Source organism: Pseudorca crassidens, chromosome 18 (genome assembly GCF_039906515.1).
Source record: "Pseudorca crassidens isolate mPseCra1 chromosome 18, mPseCra1.hap1, whole genome shotgun sequence".
Classification (NCBI taxonomy): Eukaryota; Metazoa; Chordata; class Mammalia; order Artiodactyla; family Delphinidae; genus Pseudorca; species Pseudorca crassidens.
In genome coordinates, this window is record NC_090313.1 from 19,134,375 (window position 1) to 19,161,039 (window position 26,665).

Sequence of the window (26,665 nt, forward strand, 5' to 3'; positions counted from 1 at the left end):
TGTAATCCAGACCATTCTCTTGTTCAGCTATCCCAAGGTCAACAAAGAAACTGAATCAGAGAGAAGAATATTTTGTTTGTTTCATGGGCAGGGCAATGGCTTATGAAATCTCAGAGCAGGGTGTAACCTCATTAAGATAAATGTAAAAATAACTCACCAGTCATAAGTTATGGAAACAGGAAATCAACGCCTGTGTTTTACAACAAAGGCACTCTTACATTTCCGGCATAAAAAAAGCTTCTGTTACCATTTTCTTTCCTCTCCTCCTATCCTCTCTGTTTGCCTGGGCAGGAAACTTGGCTGACTCTTGCTCATGTTGTCTACTGCCCTTTTGTTCTATCCTCTGCCCAGCCGTGGTGGGAGGAGGCTGATAAATTTCCCCCGTCCCCCCGTGAGTCGGATGAGTAACTTCCAAATCTGGGAGAGTTACAGTCAAATTGCCTTTTGGAAGAGAAACATGGGCAGTGAGCGCAGTCCTTACTGTTAAAGGCTTTTTTCTTGCTAAAACAGCTCAGGATCTTATCACCTATTTTTTTACCTGATGTTTTGCAGGCTCCACGTAACTAAGAGCATTAGAGATGTTCTACGGTTGCAAGCACATCATTTTTATTTACAGAAAATAACTCCAAAAGGAGTTTTGTATTGTAATCACTTCAATCAAGTAGCAAGATTGGCAAGTTGTAAGCTTGAAATTGTTCCATTGTATTTATTTTGCTTGATTTCCCCCCAGATTGATTTTCTCTTTCTTTCTCTCTTCCTCTCTCCCTTCCTCCTTCCCATCTTCTTTAATTTCTTCTTTCCTTTTGGTAAGTTACTCTGTGCCCTATTGTATTCCACGTACCTAGCTCCTACACCTGGACTTCAGTCGATATTCAGCTAATATTTCTTCTGTGTCTCTTTTATAAATCACCTGTAAATATAGCTCAGTATTATGTAATCTATATTTTAAATGTCTTCTATTTTACACAAGTCGAACCTAAGACATTGGAGTTTTCTGTTTTTCAGTCCCTTCCACAGCATAATGTTGAAACTAAACATGCACTCTGCTTCATATAACTGGGAACTAGTATTTTTGGCATACATAGTCATTTCTATAGATATAGCAGATTCTTTTTAGGGTTAACTGGTAATCTGTTGCCTTTATCTGTTATGTAATCCACCTTGACGACTGTGAGACACAGCTTACAAAAGTATCACTGTGTTACTTTGTAAATATTTAATAACGTGACCGTTCTTCCAAGTTTAGGTAATCAGAGCACATGACCCAATCAGGTTGAATGCAACCAGACAGGGAACAGCCTGGGACTGGAGAGTTGGCAACTGTAATTAATCATTAATTGACTTATGTATACCTGGGATAGGTCAAAGTAGTGATGATTATTAACCTTGGTTACAATTTAAATGGCCTAGGGATCTTTTAACAAATACCAACATCATGCCAATGGAATCTGAGGTGGGGCCTGGGCACCTGTATTTTAAAAAGCATCCTAAGTGATTCTGATGCAAGCGAACCTGAGAATCCTTGGGTTTGAATCTCTTAGTAATATCAATGAAAAAACAAAATGGTTTGGGGTCATTTTAACCAGGTCATCAACTATTGTTCCTACATGCTCCTGACCCTCTTACTGCTCTTTTTTCACTTTAACCCTTTCCTATTTATGAAAATATAAAAAGTTTGGGTTGGAGTCATAGTCCTGCCAAATCAAAATTTGCTTTGCATATATTAGCTAAGGCCTGGCTACCCTCTTGACATCAGTCTCCATTTCAGAAGGTATTTCAAATTAGCTTTCTTAAATATGTCATGATCTCATTTGAAAAACTGTCATTCTGAAGTTTATGCTGTAAAAATTTGTTTACATTTTTATATATTTTTTTAAGTCACTGAATTCCATGGTTTTACTCTTTGAACTAATGCTTTCTCTTGTTTTTCCAAAAGTCACTGCCTTCAAAATTCAGACATCCCTTTAATTCTAATACAAAAGGATTTTGTAATAAACATCATGTTCAAGTTTATAATTTTATAGGCTGATTATTAATGGCACTCATGTATATTATTGGGTGTGTTCCAACTTCGTTGTTTCCTGATTTTTAAATAAAATCATATCTTATATAAAAATGTCAAATTTTGTAACTTTGAAGCTTTTTCATGTAAATATAGTCACAAACCAGAACATACACTCTTAGTTCATGTATCTTGATTATTAAAAAAAAGTCACATTAAATATATTCATTTTTACTTTTCTTTCCTAATCCTCAAGAATGCTTTTCTTTTTCTTTGTGTGGCAATCTCCAATCCTTTTTGTCTTCTAGATTCTGGATTTGTTTTTTTTGTTTTTTTTCATCCATTGTACTTTATGAATGGCCAGTGTCTGGCACATGTACCATATATTGATTAGTTCTTACTGCAAAACAAATTACCCAGAAGTTCCATGGCTTAAAACAACAGTAGTTTGTAACTGTTCTTGTCTCTCTGAAGGTTGGCAGAAGTTCAGCTGATGTAGGCTGGGCTCAGCTTTGTGACTTTGCTTCTCTCTGCAGATTTATGGGATGCCTGGGGCAGCTCTTCTTCAGGCTGTGGCGACCAGGATGGTTTCCTATCATGTATCTCTCATCCTTCTGATATGACCACAGCACCACTTGAGGTATGTTTTTTGTTTTTTTTAAATAAATCTATTTTATTTTTATTTTTGGCTGCATTGGGTCTTCATTGCTGCACCTGGGCTTTCTCTAGTTGTGGCGAGTGTGGGCTTCTTATTGCGGTGGCTTCTCTTGCTGCAGACCAAGGGCCCTAGGGTGTGCGGGCTTCAGTAGTTGTGGTACGTGGGCTTCAGTAGTTGTGGCGCACGGGCTCAGTTGCTCCACGGCATGTGGGATCTTCCTGGACCGGGGCTCGAACCCGTGTCCCTTGCGTTGGCAGGTGGATTCTTAACCACTGCGCCACCAGGGAAGCCCGAGGTATATTCTTCTCATGAAAACGGCAGAGAGCAAGTGGAAACACAGGAGGACATTAAGGTCTTGATTCAGAAATTGCTTACTTCTACCCACATGCCATTGACTGAAACAAGTTACAGAGCCAACCCCAAGTCAAAGGATAGAAAAGTCTACTCTGTCCTTCCTGAGGTCATGCAAAAGTATGGATGCAGAAAGAGGGCTGGAATTGGGGCAATAAGTCAATCCATGATACAGCAATACTTCTCATTCTTGTGCTCTTGGCTGATGTCATTTACCTGTTAAATCAGTCTTTCCTATTGAGCTAAGATTGGTCTCAGAATTGTTCTATGAAGCTATGCAAAATTGATTCCCTAATAGAGTAGGAACTCTTTTCCCTTCCTTATCTAGTGTTTGCTTTCTTCATGTTGATTGTTTCTTTCTCCTTTATATTAATTAAAATTTGGTCTAGATTGGCTGACCAGTATAAAGCATTAGTTGCTCAACATATTTTTATTTAACAAATAGTTCATTTTTGCCTTCTGTTAGGACAAGACTGCAGTGAGGGATGACACTTCTCTGCCCTCTTAAGGGCAAATGTGTGGCCATTGACTTACGTTCCTAATGGAATGTGAGGAGAAGTGACCCATGTTTCTTCCAGGATGAATCCTTAATTTTGAGACTCTTCAGTGCTTTTACCCTTGCCATGTGGTCATGGAAGCAAATATTGATCTGGAGACCCTGGGTTGTTACATAGAAAACGGATTCCCCTTAAGCATCAGCCAGGCTCACCACCTATTTGCTTAAGTGAGGAATAAAACTTTTTTAGGCCACCGAGATTTTGGGACTTTGTGTTACCCCAAAACTTAACCTACTGTGAACAAACTGTGTTTTCCCAAAACTGAAGCTGAAGATAAAGATATGTATAAATGAATGCAATTCACTGGAGCCAATTCACAATTTTAGATGAACAAGAACAATATAATCATAGAGATCTAGGAAAAGAAGACCTCAGCAGACAAATGTGAGTGATTTTCAATAGTTCGTTTTCTTATCATGGGTAGCAACTCAGATTGATGGCCTTTGAAAGAGCTCTCATGCTGATCACTATATCTACCCAAGTAGGAGAGAATTAAACAAAACAAAACAAAACAAAACTAAGTGAGAAAAGGAGAGGCTTAAAAACACCAAGCAAAGGGGGTATCCTTAGCAAACTTTCCTTTTCTGCTGTCACTCACACCTGACTGAACTGATGTTTGTATATGGGGGTATTGATTGGGAAGGTATCTTTGAAGAAGTTGTCTATTCAGCCTTTGTTTTACATCAGGCTAATCTTGGACTGAAATTTAAGACGCTGCTCTTACAACTCTCTGAATTGATTTATCTCTTGCCTGCCCTGCAAAATTGATTTTTGACACTTATTTTGGTATCCTGGAAAGTACAAAGTTGAGACTTTGATATATTTGTGGATAGAGACAGGTAATAATTTTTTTGACATTTGGCAGAAAAGTGTCCTAATTCATAAAATATTTAGGGACATTCTTAACTTAAGAATGTTCAGGAACATTGCTTCATTCATAGGGACCCAACCAGTCCCTTGAGAAAGAACTTGAACACTATATATAATTAGGGCTCAGATATATAGAAACAGACTGATAGACTGATGGACCTGGAAGCAAGGATGGATATGAAGAGTTCCTGTTGGAGAGTTACCATGAATGAGAAAGGAATCTGGTAGCGTAGGCCAGAATAAACAGGTAAGGATGGATGTCAAGTGTGGTAGAAGTACTAGGTATAGAATGAAGCAGTGCTTTAATATTCTCAAGCCCAGAAGGTTATCAGTGCTCATGGGCTTTGAGAAGAAAAGGGCTGAGATAAAAACAAAAGCCTAGGGAACTGGAGGCATGGTTCTCCTGTGACTAACCACTGCCTCAGCCCTCAGAGACCTGAAGGTAAGATGTGGGAATCACTTACTTATTTCCTGAGATAAAAAAAAAATTACCAGAAACATGACGGTCAGCCTCAGCATAAATATGAAACAATGAACTATCCCAGTTTACAGAAAGCAAGAACTGAGAACTCAAAGTGCAGAACAACTGTTGGAAACTGATCATATGTGAGACACACCCCTCATGTCAGGACTCCCAATAGGAAAGAGAGTGTATTTTTGGAGCCGTAAAAATGGTAAGGTTTGGGTGCCTAGAATATAACTGAAACTATCTCTGGAAGATGATAAATCTGAAATATATATCTCAATTTTATATGAAATATACATCTTCAATTTCAGTTTAAGATTAGCTTGATATAAAAGCAAAGGCTGAGTAGACAACTTCTGTAAAGATACCTTCCCAATCAATACCTCCATATTTAAACCTCAGGGCAAACATTTTAGTGAAACATACATACATACAAAAAGAGGACTAATAATAAATGTAGAACTCAAGGAACTTCCACAAAATGAACAGATCAGTAACCCCAGAACCCAGATCAAGAAACGGAATATTACCAGCATTCCTGAAGCCTCTTCACTCACCCTTCCAGTCAATATACCTTCCAGACTGACATAGTGTAGTTTTGCTTGATCTTGAACTTTATATACATGGAACCACACAGTATCTGGCTTCTTTGACTCAACATTTTATGTCTGAGATTTATTCCTGTTGAATGTAGTTTTAATTTGTTAATTTCTTATTGCCCTATAGTAATCCACAGCATGAATATAGCACAATTTATTTATCCATTCTACTGATGATGGATTTTTTTTCCAGTTTGAATTTACTAGGAATAGTGCTCATGTGAACCTTCTAGCATATGTGTTTTGATGAACATTTGTACAAATTTCTGTTCTTTGTATAACTAGGCATGAAATTACAGGGTCATAAGAGGATGCATACATATAGCTTACTGTAATGAACAGTTTTCCACACTGGTTGTACCAATTTACATTTCCATCGACAGTATATGAAAGTTACACTTGTTCCATGTCATTACTAACACTTGATACCGTCTTTTGTTTTTTCATTTTAGCCATTCCTGTGTAATTATAATAGCCTCTCACTGTGGTTTTAAATTGAATTTCACTGATGACTAATGATGTTGAGCACTTTTTCATATGTTATTAGACATCTTGATATATTTTTAATGAACTGGTTCCTGTTCAATATTTTTGGTGGCTTTTTTTCCTATTAGTTTGTCTTTTTCTCATTGATATGTCTTTGATAATTATTTCTTATGTCAGAACATATTCTGAATTATTTCAACATTTTAAAGTTTGCTTTCATTATGGTCCAGATTATGGTCAGTTTTGGTAAATAGCCCATAAATATTTGAAACAAATGTTAATTCTATCACTCTAGCACATTTTACATATGCTAATTAGGTAAAGTTTGTTAATTCGAGATATTTTATATCTTTACTATTTTTGTATGATTTATCTGCCAGCTATCTAGAGACCTGTGTTAAAATCTTCATATATGATTGGGGATGCACATTTTCTTTATTTCTGTCAAATTTTGCTTATATTTTTTGAAGCTATGTTTTTGGATACACATAGATTTAGGATTGTGATATCTTTCTCTTGATTGGTCTCTTTAGCATTATGAAATATGCCTTTTTATCTGTGGGAATCCTTCTTACCTTAACATCTAATTTAACTTCTACTGATAGAACTGCACTATCTATGTGTCTATCATCTATCAAGTATTATTATTAGCATGGTACAGGTTTTCCTATCCTTCTTTTCTCAAACTTTCTGTGCCCTTGTATTTAAAGTGTGTTTTTCTTTTTATAAGTACTATATAGTTGGATGTAAGCAGCCTGTAGTTTGCCTTTTATTTGGAGTATTTAGTCCAAATTCATTTAATGTAATATTGATGCAGTTGAGTTTATAGATATCATTGTATTATTTGTTATCTTTTTGGACCACCTGTATTGTTATGGTTTTTTTTTTTTTTTTTTTTTTTGGCGGTACGCGGGCCTCTCACTGCTGTGGCCTCTCCCGTTGCGGAGCACAGGCTCCGCACGCGCAGGCTCAGCGGCCATGGCTCACGGGCCCAGCCGCCCCGCGGCACGTGGGATCCTCCCGGACCGGGTCACGAACCCGCGTTCCCTAGCATCGGCAGGCGGACTCTCAACCACTGCGCCACCAGGGAAGCTGTTATGTTTTCTTTACTTCTTTGCTTTTAATTTGAATAAAAAAATATAATTTTTTATTATTTAAATTTTCTCTTCTAAGAACAATGTGGTAGCTGCTAGCTGCAGGTGGCTATTTAAATAAAATAAAAATTTTAGTTCCTCAGTCACACTAGCCACATTTCAAGTGGATAATCATCTCATATGGCTAATGGTTAAGATATTGTCGGTACAGATATAGGACATTTCTCTCATTTCAGAAAAATCTATTATACAGTATGGTTCTAGAGGGTGCTACGTGCATCTTTATTAGGGTCTACCTTAAATTATTATTATTTTTTTTACATCTTTATTGGAGTATAATTGCTTTACAATGGTGTGTTAATTTCTGCTTTATAACAAAGTGAATCAGTTATACATATACATATGTTCCCATATCTCTTCCCTCTTGCGTCTCCCTCCCTCCCACCCTCCCTATCCCACCCCACTAGGTGGTCACAAAGCACCGAGCTGATCTCCCTGTGCTATGCAGCTGATTCCCACTAGCTATCTATTTTACGTTTGGTAGTGTATATATGTCCATGCCACTCTCTCCCATTGTCACAGCTTACCCTTCCCCCTCCCCATATCCTCAAGTCCATTCTCTAGTAGGTCTGTCTTTATTCCCATCTTACCCCTAGGTTCTTCATGACATTTTTTTCCCCTTAGATTCCATATATATGTGTTAGCATATGGTATTTGTCTTTCTCTTTCTGACTTACTTCACTCTGTATGACAGACTCTAGGTCCATCCACCTCGCTACAAATAACTTAATTTCGTTTCCTTTTATGGCTGAGTAATATTCCATTGTATATATGTGCCACATCTTCTTTATCCATTCATCTGATGATAGACACTTAGGGTGCTTCCATCTCCTGGCTATTGTAAATAGAGCTGCAATGAACATTTTGGTACATGACTCTTTTTGAATTATGGTTTTCTCAGGGTATATGCCCAGTAGTGGGATTGCTGGGTCATATGGCAGTTCTATTGGCATTTTTAAGGAACCTCCATACTGTTCTCCACAGTGGCTGTACCAATTCACATTCCCACCAGCAGTGCAAGAGTGTTCCCTTTTCTCCACACCCTCTCCAGCATTTATTGTTTCTAGATTTTTTGATGATGGCCATTCTGACCAGTCTGAGATGATATCTCATTGTAGTTTTCATTTGCATTTCTCTAATGATTAATGATGTTGAGCATTCTTTCATGTGTTTGTTGGCAAACTGTATATCTTCTTTGGAGAAATGTCTATTTAGGTCTTCTGCCCATTGTTGGATTGGGTTATTTGTTTTTTTCTTATTCAGCTGCATGAGCTGCTTGTAAATTTTGGAGATTAATCCTTTGTCAGTTGCTTCATTTGCAAACATTTTCTCCCATTCTGAGGGTTGTCTTTTGGTCTTGTTTATGGTTTCCTTTGCTGTGCAAAAGCTTTGAAGTTTCATTAGGTCCCATTTGTTTATTTTTGTTTTTATTTCCATTTCTCTAGGAGGTGGGTCAAAAAGGATCTTGCTGTGATTTATGTCATAGAGTGTTCTACCTATGTTTTATTTATATGTATGTTCCTATTCCCATTTTCTTAATTGTTTTGGGTTTTTTATTGTAGGTCTTTTCCTTCCCTTGTGTTTCTTGCCTAGAGAAGTTCTTTTAGCATTTGTTGTAAAGCTGGTTTGGTGGTGCTGAACTCTCTCAGCTTTTGCTTGTCTGTTAAGGTTTTAATTTCTCCATCAAATCTGAATGAGATCCTTGCTGGGTAGAGTAATCTTGGTTGCAGGTTTTTCTCCTTCATCACTTTAAATATGTCCTGCCAGTCCCTTCTGGCTTGCAGAGTTTCTGCTGAGAGATCAGCTGTTAACCTTATGGGGATTCCCTTGTGTGTTATTTGTTGTTTTTCCCTTGCTGCTTTTAATATGTTTTCTTTGTATTTAATTTTTGACAGTTTGCTTCATATGTGTCTTGGCGTGTTTCTCCTTGGATTTATCCTGTATGGGACTCTCTGTGCTTCCTGGACTTGATTAACTATTTCCTTTCCCATATTAGGGAAGTTTTCAACTATCATCTCTTCATATATTTTCTCAGTCCCTTTCTTTTTCTCTTCTTCTTCTGGAACCCCTTTAATTTGAATGTTGGTGCATTTAATGTTGTCCCAGAGGTCTCTGAGACTGTCCTCAGTTCTTTTCATTCTTTTTTCTTTATTCTGCTCTGAAGTAGTTATTTCCACTATTTTATCTTCCAGGTCACTTATCTGTTCTTCTGCCTCAGTTATTCTGCTATTGATCCCATCTAGAGTATTTTTAATTTCATTTATTGTGTTGTTCATCGTTGTTTGTTTCATCTTTAGTTCTTCTAGGTCCTTGTTAAATGTTTCTTGCATTTTGTCTATTCTATTTCCAAGATTTTGGATCATCTTTACTATCATTATTCTGAATTCTTTTTCAGGTAGACTGCCTATTTCCTCTTCATTTGTTATGTCTGGTGGGTTTTTATCTTGCTCCTTCATCTGCTGTGTGTTTTTCTGTCTTCTCATTTTGCTTATCTTACTGTGTTTGGGGTCTCCTTTTCACAGGCTGCAGGTTCGTAGTTCCCGTTGTTTTTGGTGTCTGTCCCCAGTGGCTAAGGTTGGTTCAGTGGGTTGTGTAGGCTTCCTGGTGGAGGGGACTAGTGCCTGTGTTCTGGTGGATGAGGCTGGATCTTGTCTTTCTGGTGGGCAGGTCCACGTCTGGTGGTGTGTTATGGGGTGTCTATGGACTTATTATGATTTTGGGCAGCCTCTCTGCTAATGGGTGGGGTTGTGTTCCTGTCTTGCTAGTTGTTTGGCATAGGATATCCAGCACTGTAGCTTGCTGGTCGTTGAGTGAAGCTGGGTGCTGGTGTCGAGATGGAGATCTCTGGGAGATTTTCGCCGTTTGATATTACGTGGAGCTGGGAGGTCTCTTGTGGACCAGTGTCCCGAAGTTGTCTCTCCCACCTCAGAGGCACAGCACTGACTCCTGGCTGCAGCACCAAGAGCCTTTCATCCACACGGCTCAGAAGAAAAGGGAGAAAAAGTAGAAAGAAAGAATTAGTAGAAGTAGAAAGAAAGAAAGAAAGAGAGGAGGGAGGGAGGAAGGAGCCACTGTTGTGGCTTCTCTCGCTGCGGAGCACAGGCTCTGGATGCGCAGGCTCAGAGGCCATGGCTCACGGGAGCCAGCATGTGGGATTTTCCCGGACTGGGGCACGAACCCGTGGCCGCTGCGTCGGCAAGTGGACTTTCAATCACTGTGCCAACAGGAAAGCCCTGACTGCGGAGATTTAATCCGCTTCTTCTGAGGCTGCTGGGAGGGATTTCCCTTTCTCTTCTCTGTTCGCACAGCTCCCGGGGCTCAACTTTGGATTTGGCCCCGCCTCTGCGTTACGTCACTGGAGGGCGTCTGTTCTTCGCTCAGACAGGATGGTATTAAAGGAGCCGCTGACGCGGGGGCTCTGGCTCACTCAGGCCGGGGGGAGGGAGGGACACGTAGGCGGGGCGGGGCCTGCGTTGCCAGAGGCCGGCGTGAAGTTGCAGCAGCCTGAGGCGTGTCGTGCGTTCTCCTGGGGAAGTTGTCTCTGGGTTCCGGGACCCTGGCAGTGGCGGGCTGCACAGGCTCCCCAGAAAGGAGGTGTGGAGAGTGACCTGTGCTCGCACACAGGCTTCTTGGCGGCAGCGGCAGCAGCCTTAGCGTCTCATGCCCGTCTCTGGGGCTCGCGCTCTTAGCCGCGGCTTGCGCCCGTCTCTGGAGCTTCTTTAAGCAGCGCTCTTAATCCCCTCTCCTCGCGCACCAGGAAACAAAGAGGGAAGAAAAAGTCTCTTGCCTCTTCGGCAGCTCCAGACTTTTTCCCGGACTTCCTCCCGGTTAGCCGTGGTGCACTAACCCCCTGCAGGCTGTGTTCACGCCGCCAGTCCTCTCCCTGAGCTCCAACCTCCGAAGCCCAAGCCTCAGCTCCCAGCCCCACCCGCCCGGGCAGGTGAGTGCCGGTCGGCCCTGATCCTCTGTTCGGGAATCTCTCTGATTTGCCCTCCGCACCCCTGTTGCTGTGCTCTCCTCCGCGGCTCCGAAGCTTCCCCCCTCCGCCACCCGCAGTCTCCACCCGCGAAGGGGCTTCCTAGTGTGGGGAAACCTCTCCTCCTTCACAGCTCCCTCCCACTGGTGCAGGTCCCGTCCCTATTCTTTTGTCTCCGTTTATTCTTTTTTCTTTTGCCCTACCCAGGTACGTGGGGAGTTTCTTGCCTTTTGGGAGGTCTGAGGTCTTCTGCCAGCGTTCAGTAGGTGTTCTGTAGTTGTTCCACGTGTAGATGTATTTCTGATGTATCTGTGGGGAGGAAGGTGATCTCCGCGTCTTTCTCTTCCGCCATCTTCCCCCTCTCTCTCCTAAATTATTATTTTTACCACTTGCCTGATAATGCTAGAATTTTAGAATACTCTCTTGTTTTTTTAACATCTTTATTGGAGTATAATTGCTTTACAATGGTGTGTTAGTTTCTGCTTTATAACAAAGTAAATCAGCTACACGTGTATGTATATCTCCATATCTCCTCCCTCTTGCATCTCCCTCCCACCCTCCTATCCCACCCTTCTAGGTGGTCACAAAGCACCGAGCTGAGCTCCCTGTGCTATGCAGCTGCTTCCCATTAGCTATCTGTTTTGCATTTGGTAATATATATAAGTCCATGCCACTCTCTCACTTCGTCCAATTTACCCTTCCCCCTCCCCTCCCTGTGGCCTCAAGCCCATTCTCTACGTCTGTGTCTTTATTCCTGTCCTGCCCCTAGGTTCTTCATAACCACTTTTTTTTTTAGATTCTATATATATGTGTTAGCATACAGTATTTGTTTTTCTCTTTCTGACTTCACTAGGTCCATCCACCTCACTACAAATAACTCAATTTCGTTTCTTTTTATAGCTGAGTAATATTCCATTGCATATTTGTGCCACATATTCTTTATCCATTCATCTGTCAATAGACACTTAGGTTGCTTCCATGTCCTGGCTATTGTAAATAGAGCTGCAATGAACATTTTGGTACATGACTCTTTTTGAATTATGGTTTTCTCAGGGCATATGCCCGGTAGTGGGATTGCTGGTTCCTATGGTAATTCTGTCTTTAGTTTTTAAAGAACCTCCATACTGTTCTCCATAGTGGCTGTACCAATTTACATTCCCACCAACAATGCAAGGGGGGGGGGGTCCCTTTTTTTCCACACCTGTCTAGTATTTACTGTTTGTAGATTTTTTGATGATGGCCATTCTGACTGGTGTGAGGTGATACATCTTTGTAGTTTTGATTTGCATTTCTCTAATGATTAATGATGTTGAGCATCCTTTCATGTGTTTGTTGGCAATCTGTATATCTTCTTTGGAGAAATGTCTATTTAGGTCTTCTGCCCATTTTTCGATTGGGTTGTTTGTTTTTTTGATATTGAGCTGCATGAGCTGCTTGTAAATTTTGGAGATTAATCCTTTGTCAGTTGCTTCATTTGCAAATATTTTCTCCCATTCTGAGGGTGGTCTTTTTGTTTTGTTTATGGTTTCCTCTAATTCTGCCTTTTTAACGCCTGTCCCCTTCTGTGATTTTCAAACAGGAATTTGAGGACATCCATGGACAGTGACATCATACCAGGTAATATATATTCTAATCATTTTTGTTGTTGTTGCTTCTTTTTCAATCTTTGTGCAAAACTAATTACTAGAGATTGATTCATGAAAAATAACTAAATGGTTCAGTTTGTACAGTGAGTAAATAGAAAACATAATATCCTGATATTCTTTTCAGGTGATATCACTTCAAAATGATCTGATAAATAGGATTTAAAAAACCTGAAAAGATTTTTATAATCTTTTTTTTTCAGTTTTTGAGGTTAAATAGTAAAAATTTAAGAGAGACAATTATTTAATTTTCTGAAGACCTTAACGTGGCAAGTTTAAAATTTTAATTCACTTTCTTGGTGTTATCACAAAGTACTTTGTTTCAAGACAGCATCATGTAGTTCTGAACTATTTTTTCTTTTTCCTAAAATTATTTCAGTAAAAATTCCAAATATACAAGGAAAATATTTTACATATAACACAACTTTAATATATATGTATGTGTTTATATATGTTACCACTTACATGCAAGCATACACACACATTACAAATAGAAATATAAATAATATTCTGTTGAATCTGTAATGGTAGAAAATATAATTTTCAATTATCCAGTATCTTGTCACCTCTTGGGAGAAAAGTGATCTTCATTATGTTGTCAGCTTTCAAAGTTGAGTGAAAGTTTACTTGCTAGTTACAGTGCTTGAGCTCCTGTATAGTAAATTAGGTTCTACAAAGCTCCCATGTATTTACTGGAGTTTAACAAAACTGCATGATTTTGTACTGTTTGGGTACCAGCGGGAAGCAACCCCTGGGAGAAGAAATCACAGCTGGGAGCAATTAAGACTGATTAGTTTGTGGCTGAGGAAATCAAAATGGAAAGAAACTTCTCTTCGGGGGGAATTAGGAGCTGCATTCCCAAGCATTTCCGAATTAAGTGCAATTCTCAGAGGAATTTAAGACTGAGGGAAAAATGTGAATTTCAAATATTTGGAGGTTTTCTCAGCTTATTTAACTTCTGCGTAATCACTATGTGTTGACTCTTGGATATTTGAAGGAAAAGAAGTTCAAGTAAATTGACCAACTTTTCTTTTTACATATTTCCCTTCTTCCACATAGCTGAAGGTTTCCTTAATATTTTCATTTGCCGTTATAGACAGAATATAGATGGTTTCGTAGCATTTTACTATTCATTTTATAGCGATTGGGATAGCTGTGCTTTCTGAGATATTGGCAAAGCATAAATATCACTTCTCTTGAAAAAAAATACACATTATTGTGTATGAGATTGGTCTGAATTATCTTTTAGAAACTGTAAAATAGTCCAGTTGAAATTTTAAGTAAGAAATATGCAGAAACTTTTTTTTTTTTTTTTTTTTTTGCGGTACGCGGGCCTCTCACTGCTATGGCCTCTCCCGTTGCGGAGCACAGGCTCCGGACGCGCAGGCTCAGCGGCCATGGCTCACGGGCCCAGCCGCTCCGTGGCACGTGGGATCTTCCCGGACCAGGGCACGAACCCGTGTCCCCTCCATCGGCAGGCGGACTCTTAACCAGTGTGCCACCAGGGAAGCCCGTGCAGAAACTTTTTACATAATTCCTGAAACTGCCATCTTGGATAAAAAATTGGTTTCTAAAGAGCTAGTAAGGATGTACTTAAAGCAAAAGAAATTAAATATAATAACAGAATGCATAGTTTATACTGGTTTCTTTTCCTTTATATTTGAATTATAGATATGCATTAGAAACATATTTCTTTTGAATAGGCTGAACTGGGTTGCTAACAAATTATAATATAAATTAAATAGAAAGTTGTTTTTCTAGATTTTTAGAAATAATCAGATTCATTTATTCTCAATTCTACTTGTTAGCTGGTACTAACCTTGTTTTATGTGGATACCTTTGTTACTGTATTGAACCTTCTATAGCAGAAATATTATGACAAAACTAGGATGTTATAAGCAATAATGATTCTATTTTTCTTTCTCTTATCAGATAGAATGGGTTATTTTCATATATAACCATCTATCTAACATGATATTCATCTGTATCCAGATTTTCAAAATAATCTTTTAAAAATTTTTTCCTCTTGCCTTTCATTCCATCTCTCTCTCTCTCTATCCCCTCTATCACTATTGGGTGTGTTGAAAATATCACAGATGAGGAGGAAAGTGAAGGCCAATATTTGAAAACATATTCCAAATAATCACTTGGAAGGACTGATGGTACAAAGGGCATAAACAATGTAAGAGAAGGAATGCGTAATTATTAACTACAAAAGGTATGGCTTGGTGGGGTGATAAATAACTGAACCAAAAATTGCCTTGAGTTTTATTTCTAGATATACCTCTGTGTCACCTCAGTTAGTTTCCTTTAATTTATTTCACTACTTTAACCACTTTAGAGAATGACTATGCTAATTCTGGATGATTGGATAACCTTAATGTTATACTTTTAGAAAAAGTTTATTAAAAATATATTGAGAATCATACATGTTATTTCTGGTTTGGGGAAATTATTAACTAAATTATAGGAAGTCATGGTTCAAAATTCTGCAATTGCTGACCAGAGATATATGAAAAGGGATGGTTATTGCCCCAGTTGATTTTCTGTTTCCTAAACCAGTAGTTCTCCACTTTTTATGTTTTACGTCCCATGAGTTCTTCTATAAAAGAACCCAAGTTTCAACATAAGAAATGCAAAAGCTCATGTCCACATTGGAAATGCATATATTTGCCTGCATTACAAAGACATTCACAGTAAGATCTACCAACGTAAGTCACTGTATTAATGTCGGGGGTATATATTCTTGACACTGGAGATTTTATATCTGATAATACTGTTCTTCTCGGGCAGGACAAAATACATTACTATCATTAGTAGTTTAATAGAGCTGCTACCTATGCTGACAAGACAGAGTAATAAAAAGGCCAGCACATTGGGAGTGAAGTGGTGTGGAGTCTACAAAGAACCACAGAAACCATTAGAAAGAAAGCCCCGGAAATGAGTTAAGCACAAGTCTCAATTTCCAAGTTTATCCTATATGATCCATAGCAGGTCAGGTCAGCAATATAGTCCTACTTGCAACTGGATGTGGGAGTTAAGTTATCAATACAAAGAATTCTTGGAACATTTAGGAAAGCGCTTGTTGTCACCAGTGGCCTTCAAACTGGGACACATATAATCTGGGAGTGAAAGAAAACTTTCCAAGGGGTAAGAAAGCCCAGCTGTTTTTTTTTTTCTTTTTCCTTTTTGCGGTACGCGGGCCCTCTCACTGCCGCGGCCTGTCCCGCTGCGGCGCACAGGCTCCGGACGCGCAGGCTCGGCGGCCATGGCTCACAGGCCCAGCCGCTCCGCGGCATGTGGGATCTTCCCGGACCGGGGCACGAACCCGGGTCCCCTGTATGGGCAGGCGGACTCTTAACCACTGCGCCACCAGGGAATCCCAAGCCCAGGTGCTTTTAAGGAACAGTTTTCAGATCTTCCACTTTACTATGAACTCTTTCCTAAAATTAGTCTGTGATTGCTTTCACAATAATACTTCTTCCATTTTATCTAAGTAAAGCATCCCTCTTCACCCCAAATCTTACTACAGAGTTTTAGACCCCTTTGGATACTTCTGTGAAAGCTTTAAGGACGGACAAAGCACAAAACCCCTCAGAGATTACCATCTTTCCCTCCTTGTACATATTCTCTTAAGCATAGAGTATGGCATTTAGAAAGCAGGGTATTTTGCTCTGTATGGGATCTTCATGGAATCTTTTGAATTCAGGTGTTTGGTAGCGTTGCACTGTGGGATTAATGGGCACATTTATTCAAAGGTTTTCTTTTTATTTTCATCATCTGTCCTCTTATGAAAAGTGCACTACTTTAGCAGGAGAGTCTCAGGAAAGCACATCTAAACAAATATCAGTATGAAATAGTGAACAGTAAAAACGTTTTCCCCATGTATGTAAAAATAAACCACTCTTTTCCACTATTCTCAATATTCATCCTTGGGACGATTTTTTAAAAATTACCTTCAAATAACCAAAGCAAACATAGATTATTGACAATGCCTTTTAAATTCTAACTGAAATATTTTCAGGTGCTACCAATTTGTTCATGATTCATTGACTAAAAGTCTAAGGCTAAGATTTTGTTATGATTTTTTTGAGATTCATAATAAGTCATATTATGAAATATTTATTCCAATTATGGCTAAGTCTTATCTTATTTTACCATCTAATATTTAATATTTTCTGCCATCTATAGACAAAGTCTAAAATCATATAGTAGGTCAGGGATAGATTCACTTTAACAGTATATATGCCTTTCCATTTCATTGAGTACATTAAAAAAGTTCAGTCATGATATGTATAGTTAAATGGGTTGTTTCTGACTCTGATGCTTGATTATTCTTTAATTATTCTACTAAGGTGAATCTAGGACTTCAATACTTGCACATAAACATTTTTCAAAGAATACAGATAAGTTGAATTTTAGCTATTATAGTATATTCATTTATATTATATCTCATTACAAATTAAAGAGAAACTATGTTTTTCTACTAATTTTCTAAAGTTATAAATGTGGATAAAATAAATGCATTTTGATCTTTATCAGTTTAATCTTGATGAGACAACCTTTAGTTATCAATATTAAAGGTATTTTATTTCTTATAGAAGGGAAGTGAGATTGTGCCATTCAGGCTATATTGAGAACACTTTTCACAAATAGAATAATCAAAATATGTCAGTTCAAGGTTTGGATGGAAACATGCTTAGAGTATATTTTAGAAAAATTAATGTTATAAAAAAGTTCTTAAAGATATTGTATTGGAAAATATATATTGAAGTGAACTATGTTTGGACTTTTTCCCACCCTTTCTGCGTATTCCAGGTGTGCTGAGGGGTCCCCAAGACCACCCATAGGTTTGGTGGTTTTAGTAGGGAGACTTGCAGGGCTCAGCATATAAGTCAAAAAGAAGTGCTCCCAGCTGAAGGAGTTATGGTCATAATTAATGGTCACTTAAGTCTCGGTAAAGCTTTCCTGACGTACTTCTTACACACTCAGAAGTTAAAATCTAATGTCTGAGCAACACATCCTTTTGCAGACAGGCAGTTTCAAATTTTCTGCTTTCAAAGTAGTTGGAGGACAAAATATTTGAGTTGGTAGCTGATATATTACTTAAATCATTGTTGATATATCGTGTGTAAGAGCCCTTTCATTCATTGGTCATTCATTTGTTCAAACATGTATTCAGTAAATATTAATTGAGTTTAAAGTCTGTTAGGAGAAACTGAGTATTACGATGTAGTAAATGATGTGATAGTAGCATGTATGAGAAATGTGTGTTCACAAATTGGGGTCACCTGCATCAGACTGGTGTCCTGGAGGAGGTGGTAGAGAACATGGGAAAGGATGAAGCAAGTTCAGGTTTGCATCTGGCCTGTAAATATAAGTATTTTACCAGCAACTTACGTCTCTAAAGGTTAAAACTTCACAGGAAGTGCCCCTTAATGGGGGAATGGATAAGCAAACTGGTTCATCCTCACAGTGGAATATCACTGAGCAACAAGCAGGAACAGACACTGATCCATACAGTAACATGAATGGATCTCAGATGGGCTATGCTAAGTGAAAGAAGCCAGATTGAAAGGTATGCTTCTGTTTATATGGTGTTCTGGAACAGGCAGAATTATTAGGACAGAAAACAAGTTGGTAGTTGCTAAGGGATTCGCATAGGAAGGGCTGACTGCAAAAGGCATGGGGGGATTTCTGGAATGATAGAATTTTCCTGTATCTTGGTGGTAGTGATGTCTCAGAACTGCCCGCTAAAAAGGGTGATAAGTACCTTAATTTTAAAAAAAGCAAGTAAGAGTTCACATGACCTTAGCTGTATTCCCGTAGGTGCAGCTATGCATGTGCACACACACATCCACTCACAAAGCTGTGGGTCACTCGTTCCTTGCCGTTCCTGTTTCCCTGTGAAAGGGTCCCCAGCAGTGCTTCTCAACTGGAGTGCTGCTGGATTTTAGGCAGGATGATTGTTCATTGCCTGGGAGTGTAGTGTGCTCTGTACGATGTTCGGCAACTCTGGCACTCACCCGCTAAATGCCAGGTGCACCTACGTACATTTCCCAAAGTCCTCTGGTAATATGTCTGCACCCCTGCTGAAAACTACATGCCGGACGTTTTTTTCTGGACTCTCTCTATGTAGAAAGGAGCAGTTCTCTAGTTTATCAGTGAGGAGGAGGGAGCTGGCATGTTTGCCTCACTCTTCCTTTTTTGTGGGAGAGAACTGCCTACCTATAGAGAAAGTACACTCTAGTCTGCTCTCTTCCATGAGTAGTGCAATTGACTTTGCTTCTGCCACATCTTGGGATTAGGAAGTGTGAAAAGGAAATTCACGTGAGTGTTAGCAGGTCATCTGCCAGCACACCTGCCTTTGTGTCCTGTGAGCTAGCTTTTAGCCTTAAGAGAACTGACACTGCAGCCTCCATCAGTCTGATGGCTCTATCTGTCTTATGAGAGTTTGGGAAGGAAGGAGAGGAATGTTATATAAGAGACCCCCTGCCCCCGCCTCAAGTTTACGTAACATTCATTAGAAGTATCGAAGGGTTACTACATAGCTTCCAATCTTTAGTTCCTATCGTAACACACACACTGAGCATATTAACCCAGACCTTGGAACTCAAAGTAATACTAAGGCACTGAACTTTCTGGAATTAGTTCAATAGCTGTGTATTACAAACTAGCGCCATTTGCGCCTCACAGCACACCAGTTGTTTCTAAGTTCTTTGTCCGCCTTCAGATGTTTCAGGTCAAGGTTATATAGCAGCAGTGTCTACCGTTGGAACCCAATGTCAGGCTCTCTAATTGTGACAGCAACTGATCTACACTAACTCCTGCACTGCAATTTGTACTCTGCACGCAGTATAGATGAAACCACCAGTGTTAGGTGGAGACAAGCTTTCCCTTTGAAGCATGGAACCACTTTAAAAAAAAAACAACAAGAAAGTCTTTATTTTGTGGGATAATGGAAGTGTCATAACATGGAACATTATCAGATCTTTTTGTCAGTGACTTCAAAAGCTAGACACACTACCACCTACATCCTGAGGTTGAAAATTCTTGTTTTAAAATAGTATTGATGGCATTCTGAGATGACAGAGGTATGCTAGCCTCTGAAAAAAAATTAAGTAGGCAATTTATTGCTCTTACCTTATCACAGAGCCCTTCCAGCAGTCTCCTGTTAAGCTTCCTTGTTTTCTCTGGTAGAATCCCACTGACTGTAACTAGTTGACGTAATCTAATAAACTATATGGCTAAAGTATCAGTAGGTATTATTTAAATTCCCCACCTTGTTCTGAGTGGTTGACTATGTTTTAATATGTAATATCACCTCTTTCCACTCTTTATCATCTGTTTTTTAAATGGACTTTCAGTGGTTTGGCCAAAGTCTTATTGGGTGGGCTTCAGGCACTAGAGCAGAATTTATGGGAATGATGGGGGGTTCTCAGAGCCCCTCAGATAGCACTGCATAAGCCACTCCTTGCTTTGCAAATACCAGCCTTCAAACTTGCATATTTATCAAATGTGAGAATACTTTGTGTTATCTGATTAGGACTGCTCTACATTGTTTTATTTTGGAGGAGCATTTAATTCAGCAAATGTTTATTGAGCAACTATGATACAATGGGAACAATAATGATGAAACATATACAGTGTAACTCTGTGCCAGGCCTTCTTCTAAGTATTTCTGTGTATTGATTCATTTTAATCCTCACAGTAATGCTATGAGATAATTCCTATTATTAACATTTCCATTCGATCGATGAGGAAACAGGCTCAGAAGGGTTATGTAACCTGCCCAACGTCACACAGCTGGTGAGCGTTGATTTGAGTTTGAACTCTCACGTTAGGCTCAGGTCTCTGCTGTAGAGGTTAATGTTAGAGGAAACTAATGAAGATTCCATTTCAAAGATAATTTTGTGTCTGCATACAACAAAAACAACACACGCACTAACTTTCTCCAGAATGGCTCTAATTATGAGGTGATTGTTTTCTAAAGGGTATTATTTTGTTCACATTTATAGTTCTTTTTTTCTCAAAGTTAATTATTCTTTCCATAACTTCCTCTAACAATGTTAGTTTTGCATGTAGGCAGAAGCAAACTTTACAGAAATAGAATGTGTAGTTTTATCACAGGACGGTATAACATTTCTGAGTTTTAATTTGTAAATGACTAAAAATCAACTTAGTAGTGGTCTCTTTTCTCTTGGAAAGGAAGCTTTACAAAATAATTAAAAACCTGCATTTAGACTATGTATGCTATTCAGACTGATCAAAAAGCACAAGCAAAATTTGATAACTGTAAGTGTGTTTGTAAAATAGTTTTTAACTTTCTCATCAAGATTTGTTCCTACGGAGTCTATCATGTACTATATCTTCTCACTTTTAACTTATAGTCATTGATGTGCATGTAAACTTTGTAGAATGGCTTTTATAAGTATATTCAAACTGGCCAGGCCTAAACCAAAACCCAAACCAGGGATACCAGTGTGCAGGGAGAACTCACTCATAGATCTTATGCCTGCTTATTAGGTTTTGAAAAATGTACCAATGGAAATAATTTAGGTACCTGAATTTATCAGGCTATCTTTTTTGAAAAAGTTATTTACATCAGGACTATCTTCTGTAGGCATAGAAATATTGTAATTATTCTTTCAATATTTCATTCTAAATTGACAAATTGCTTAGAAATTCTAAATTGACAAATTGCTTAGAAATCTTTTCAGCTCAATAAATAAACAAAGAAAAGATTAGGGAGGAAATTATTTCAATATTTTATGTTTCTTTTGTTGACTTGAATATACGTCTTCCATTTTGGTTATGAAACATGTCTTTTTACATTAAGCATTCTCCTCAGAGTGGTTGGTGACACCTGGCTCCCTTCCTGTAGGGGGGCTGTGACACTGCCTGCCTTCTGGGAAGGGAGAGAGGGTGGCCCACACTCTTCCATCCCTCACTTTTAAGTCAGCCTCATAATAAAGAAGGTAAACTTTCTAATGACTTTATAAATAATTAATTTCCATCAACTTTTGTAATTAAAGTAAGCAAATCATTTAATTTTCTGATATAATTTTCTCAATTAAAAAAAAATCAAAAGGTGGTGAAAGATTAAATTTGTATCTCTCTTAGAATCTGGAAGAATATTTCAGTAGTTTTAAAAGTGGAAAAGCTAGTATCAGTAGTGGAACTGCTCTTAACTAGAACTTTGGGTACTTGGGTCTACATCCCTACCCTTCCACTAATGATCTGAATGGTTTTGTGTAAACCACTATAAACTCCTGGCGCTTTACTATCAAAGTAAAGGCTGAAATAGGAAACTAATGAACGGTGTATTTTTAGTCTCTTCTCCATCCTTCACTCTGATTTTACAAAGATGGTTGTTCTTCTCTAGAGAAGTTAATGATGAGTCAGGTCTGGGGGGCCTGGAGTATGGAAAAATGGGGCTGAGAGATCTCTCCAAGCGGAGCTAGTTCAATGAGCACCCACTGCTTTTTTCCAATCTTGTTCTATGAAAAAACAGCAGAATGCTTCCTCCTTACCCTTCAAAGTGCCACACCCACACGTAACAGATAACTGGAGCTCATCAGAGTTCATGCTCTTAGAATTTAACATCTCAACATTAAAGTGATGTCAGAGAAAGTGAATCAGTTCTTCCCTGAGCATTGCTTTTTAGGAAATTCTGTCAATGCCCCAAATTAATTATATTAAATCACCATTTATCAAAAAAAAATCTAAATTTACCTGACACAGATTTCTTTCAGACATATGTCTATTTGCCTGTTTTAAAGGAATTCTTATTATTTTGTATCATTTTATATTTTCTAAAATTTATTTTCTGATGCATATCATGCAGTTCGGACTTAGATTGGGTTGCCTGGAAGCAGACCCTGGGATGAGGCTTTAAGTGAAAGTGATTTATTAGGAAATGTATCCAGGAAAAACACATAGATGAGTGGGGACCTGAAACAGGGACGCGATGGGTGGGGAGGGGAAGGGAAGAATCAAAGCAAGCTTGTGATATCAAGTTAAATCCCACCGAGAGCAACTGCGACCGAATCCAGCAACGTGTATCCAGAGAGAGGCTATGTCAGACTCAGATCTGTCCTAGGCAAGGATGAGGGAGCCGAAGTGTTTCTACACCACACGTGGTGTCATTGATTGGCTGCCGTGAGGTAGCGGTGGGGCATGTACATTTCTGGGCACTTCCATCTTTCCTGTGCATGGGTGGAAGGGTTTTGGCAATCAGGAAGAACAGGTGTTAGCTTAGGGGATGAAAATGAAAGAAACCAGTGGAGAGATGTGACGATATGGACCTAGTGCTGACCAGGTCTGCTGCAGACTCCTTTGTAATTGCTCCAGGAGCAATTACCTAATGAAGTAGTTTCCTATAAAGAACAGAAGGGTAGAACCTGCTAATCCGTTTTACAGATAGGTTTTTGTATTAGCGAGGTTCCTGCAGGAAACAGCTGGCGCATCATGCTGAGTAATTGGAGGAATTTAATAAAGGAACTCTTTTCAGAGGTGAAGGCAGAGAGCAGGGAACCCCAGGGGCTGAGTGCAACACTGGCAGAGGGGTGTATTTCCATCCTTAGGCTTGGAGGATAGAAATGCTGAGAAGAGAAGCCCTGTCCGCTTTAGTGGGTGGGGAGGCGCCGCCCGAGGAACGAACCATCTAACTAGTGTCACTCTCCACCCCCTTTCCTGTCCAGCCTCTTCTCCCTCCCGTCAGCCAAACCAGAATCCCGAGGGCTGCGGAGGCCTTGGCTTTGATTCCGATTGGAACTCACAGAGCAGAGGGGGTGGAGACAAGGGCTGGAGGGCACAGAAAGACAAATGGAAGGTCTGCACAGGGTGGAAGGCAAATTGTTAAATTAACTTAGTAGAATTAAACGGCCTAAGTCCACACCCAAGGCATTCCTACCATTTTTTTTTATTATTATTCCTGGAAGATATTCCAAAAATTTTCTTCAGGATCTTTAGGATACAAATCTATTCATCAAACTTGAACTTCTTTTCTACCCCTTACCAGACTTCCCTACTTACCTTTCTAGAATTACTAAAAGAGAAATAACCCAGTCCTCCGGAGTTCTTTCACACTGCCTGGACACAAGGCCTTTTCTCAGTGCCCCAGGATTTGGACTTTGACTTCATTTCATGTTATCTTTTAACATTTGAGTTTCTGTGGTTTTCTTCTCAACAGAAAAATCTCTGGCCACATACATTTCTTTCTTTTTTATCAAAATAAAAATAGCCTTATTTCCTGTAATTATATATATATGCTTATTATAAATAATGTAAACAATATTAATTTTTTTAAGTTTAGCAAAAATTTTCCTTCAGTCCACAAACCAGGGGATAATAACTGTTAACACATTGCTGAAGAATATCTATCCAATATTCTCCATTACACACACACACGCAAACACACCAGCAGATACTTATTTGTCAAAGTGGGATGGTTTACAAAATTATTTGGATTCCTTCCTTTAATAATTCACAGAAATTCTTTCGTATCTAGGTAGACAGATCTTCATAGTAATTTTATGATCTTGTATATATTTTATTTTATGAATACCAAGTAATTTATAATAAATTCCACAATCTTAAACAGATAATCTCTGATTTTTTGACATTCTTCACTATTACAAACAATGTGACTATGGTCTACTAGTACATATATGTTTTTTTTTATCCCTGATTTTCTTAGGTTAACTTTCTAGATTTAAATCTCTTGCTAGAAATTTTTTGGTAAAGAAATTCTTCCATTTTCCACAACTGGTATTCTTTTTGGAATGCCAGTTCTAGGTGATATTTTTAATTTGCCCCACATTTTATTTTATCAACTGAGCTGTTCATTAATGCAACAAGAATATTTCCATTATATGTTTATTGCTCTTTTCTGGTAGAAATAAATAGAAACTTCTTGAGGCTAGTATATGTAAAAATGGGACATGTATTATGATGCTACAGAGGTTTTTCCTGTGATCCAAGGTCAGAGTTATAGTAGGGCCTTAAGAACAGATTGAGTTGGAGGTAAAAAAAAAAAAAGGGAAATCATTTGTGGGCATGTACTTATTCTCTCCTTCTGTATGTATATAAATCTGATTAAAGCCCGTCTTCCTTAGTTTTCCATTTCTTGTATAAGCCATTATTTGTTCCATTGAAAAATAGTGTTGGTGATTCTCTGGTCCAGTTCTTAATTTCCTTAGGAAAGTGCCTAGTTGATTGGAGTAGTTCAGGTTTGAATGCTCACTCCTGATCTCTCTCAATCCATGAGTGATGAGTAGGACCTGATAACATTTAAAACATGGCCACTAGAAGCCCCACTGCCATAACCATGTGGATTGTGGTAGACAGTGTGATAGACAGTCTTGAGATGAAGGTGGATGGGCAGACAAGGCAAAAGTTAAAAGTAATAATTGGAGACTTCAGTAACTAACTTCTAATAATGGATAGAACAACCAGGCAGAAGATTAACAGGAAGTAGAAGACTTGAACTTCACTATGCACCAACTAGACCTAACAGATACCTTTGGAACACTTTACCCAACAGCTGTAGAATACACATTCTTCCCAAGTATACATGGAACACTGTTCAAGATAGGCCACATGCTAGGCCATAAAACAAACTTTAATAAATTTAAAAGAATTGAAATCATACAAAGTATGTTCTCTGACTACAATGGAATAAAATTAGAAATAAATCAACAAGAAAGAAACTTGGAAAATTCACAAGTATGTATTATAAAAATTAAGCAACACACTTCTAAATAAACAGGGGATCAAAGAAGAAATCACAAGGAAAATTAGAAATTACTTTGACATGAATAGAAATGAAGATACACATACGAAATATACGGCATGTAGCTAAAGCAGTGCTTAGAGGGAAATTTACAGCCATAGATGCCTATAATAAACATTTATCATCCAAATGGGAGCATATTACTTGTGCCTGATGCGTCTTCCTGAGTTCTTGGTAAGACATGTAGACTTGTGAGAATATGAAAAATGGTGCCACAATATTGACACATTAAAGGTGAGAAGTATAGGTCATTTAAGGCAGAATTTCCAGTAAATTCATTTCTGGTGAGTTAAAAGGGATTAAGATGCACATTATTGAAAAGCACAACCAGTATTCTGACCTTTGAACCAGAACAGGAGACAGAAGCTGGATAAGCATTTTGGCTATTTTCATTAACCAATTTTTTTTGTTTTTTTGCGGTACGCGGGCCTGTCACTGTTGTGGCCTCTCCCGTTGCGGAGCACAGGCTCCGGATGCGCAGGCTCAGCGGCCATGGCTCACGGGCCCAGCCGCTCCGCGGCATGTGGGATCTTCCCGGACCGGGACACGAACCCGTGTCCCCTGCATCGGCAGGCGGACTCTCAACCACTGCGCCACCAGGGAAGCCCCATTAACCAACTTTTATAATGATATGTAATATTAACCTGATAACCAGAGGGTGAGCCCCCATTATATAGAAATAAACCCTGAGTTACAATGTCTTCACTTTCATTACTAACAAAGGGGACAAATGCTAATTTTGTTCTCTGTGGGCCACAACATCACTTTGGTTTTGTAGTTTTCCAATTGTATTATAAGAACAGGATCTTCCTGTTTCATTTGTTTGGAGAAGGAATATCATATATTTTTTAAATGTCTATCATGTGTAAGGAACTATGTTAAGCACTTTTATGCAAATTTGTTCACGTCTTTGTCTCATTATCTCTCCTGAGACATTATCATCATTACTTCAGAGATTATGAAACTGAGGCTGTGGAACTTCCCTGGTGGTCCAGTGGGTAAGACTCCGAGCTCCCAATGCAGGGGGCCTGCGTTCGATCCCGCACGCGTGCCGCAACTACGAGTCCGCATGCTGCAACTAAAAGATACCGCATGCCGCTACCAAGA

At 38.9% G+C, this 26,665-nt stretch overlaps 1 long non-coding RNA gene across 2 annotated transcripts in view; it reads left to right on the forward strand.

Annotated features, from left to right (window-relative positions):
• Positions 1-558: 558 nt before the first annotated feature.
• Positions 559-26,665, forward strand: part of LOC137210922 (uncharacterized) — a 141,482-nt gene continuing 115,375 nt past the window's right edge. Inside the window, exons 1-3 of one of the 2 annotated variants that reach the window (XR_010936803.1) lie at positions 559-680; positions 2,539-2,642; positions 12,699-12,736. This is a non-coding gene — a long non-coding RNA (uncharacterized lncRNA). Of the gene's footprint in view, positions 681-2,519; positions 2,643-12,698; positions 12,737-26,665 lie in introns of those variants that run through there. The other variant, XR_010936802.1, reaches the window with a different exon arrangement.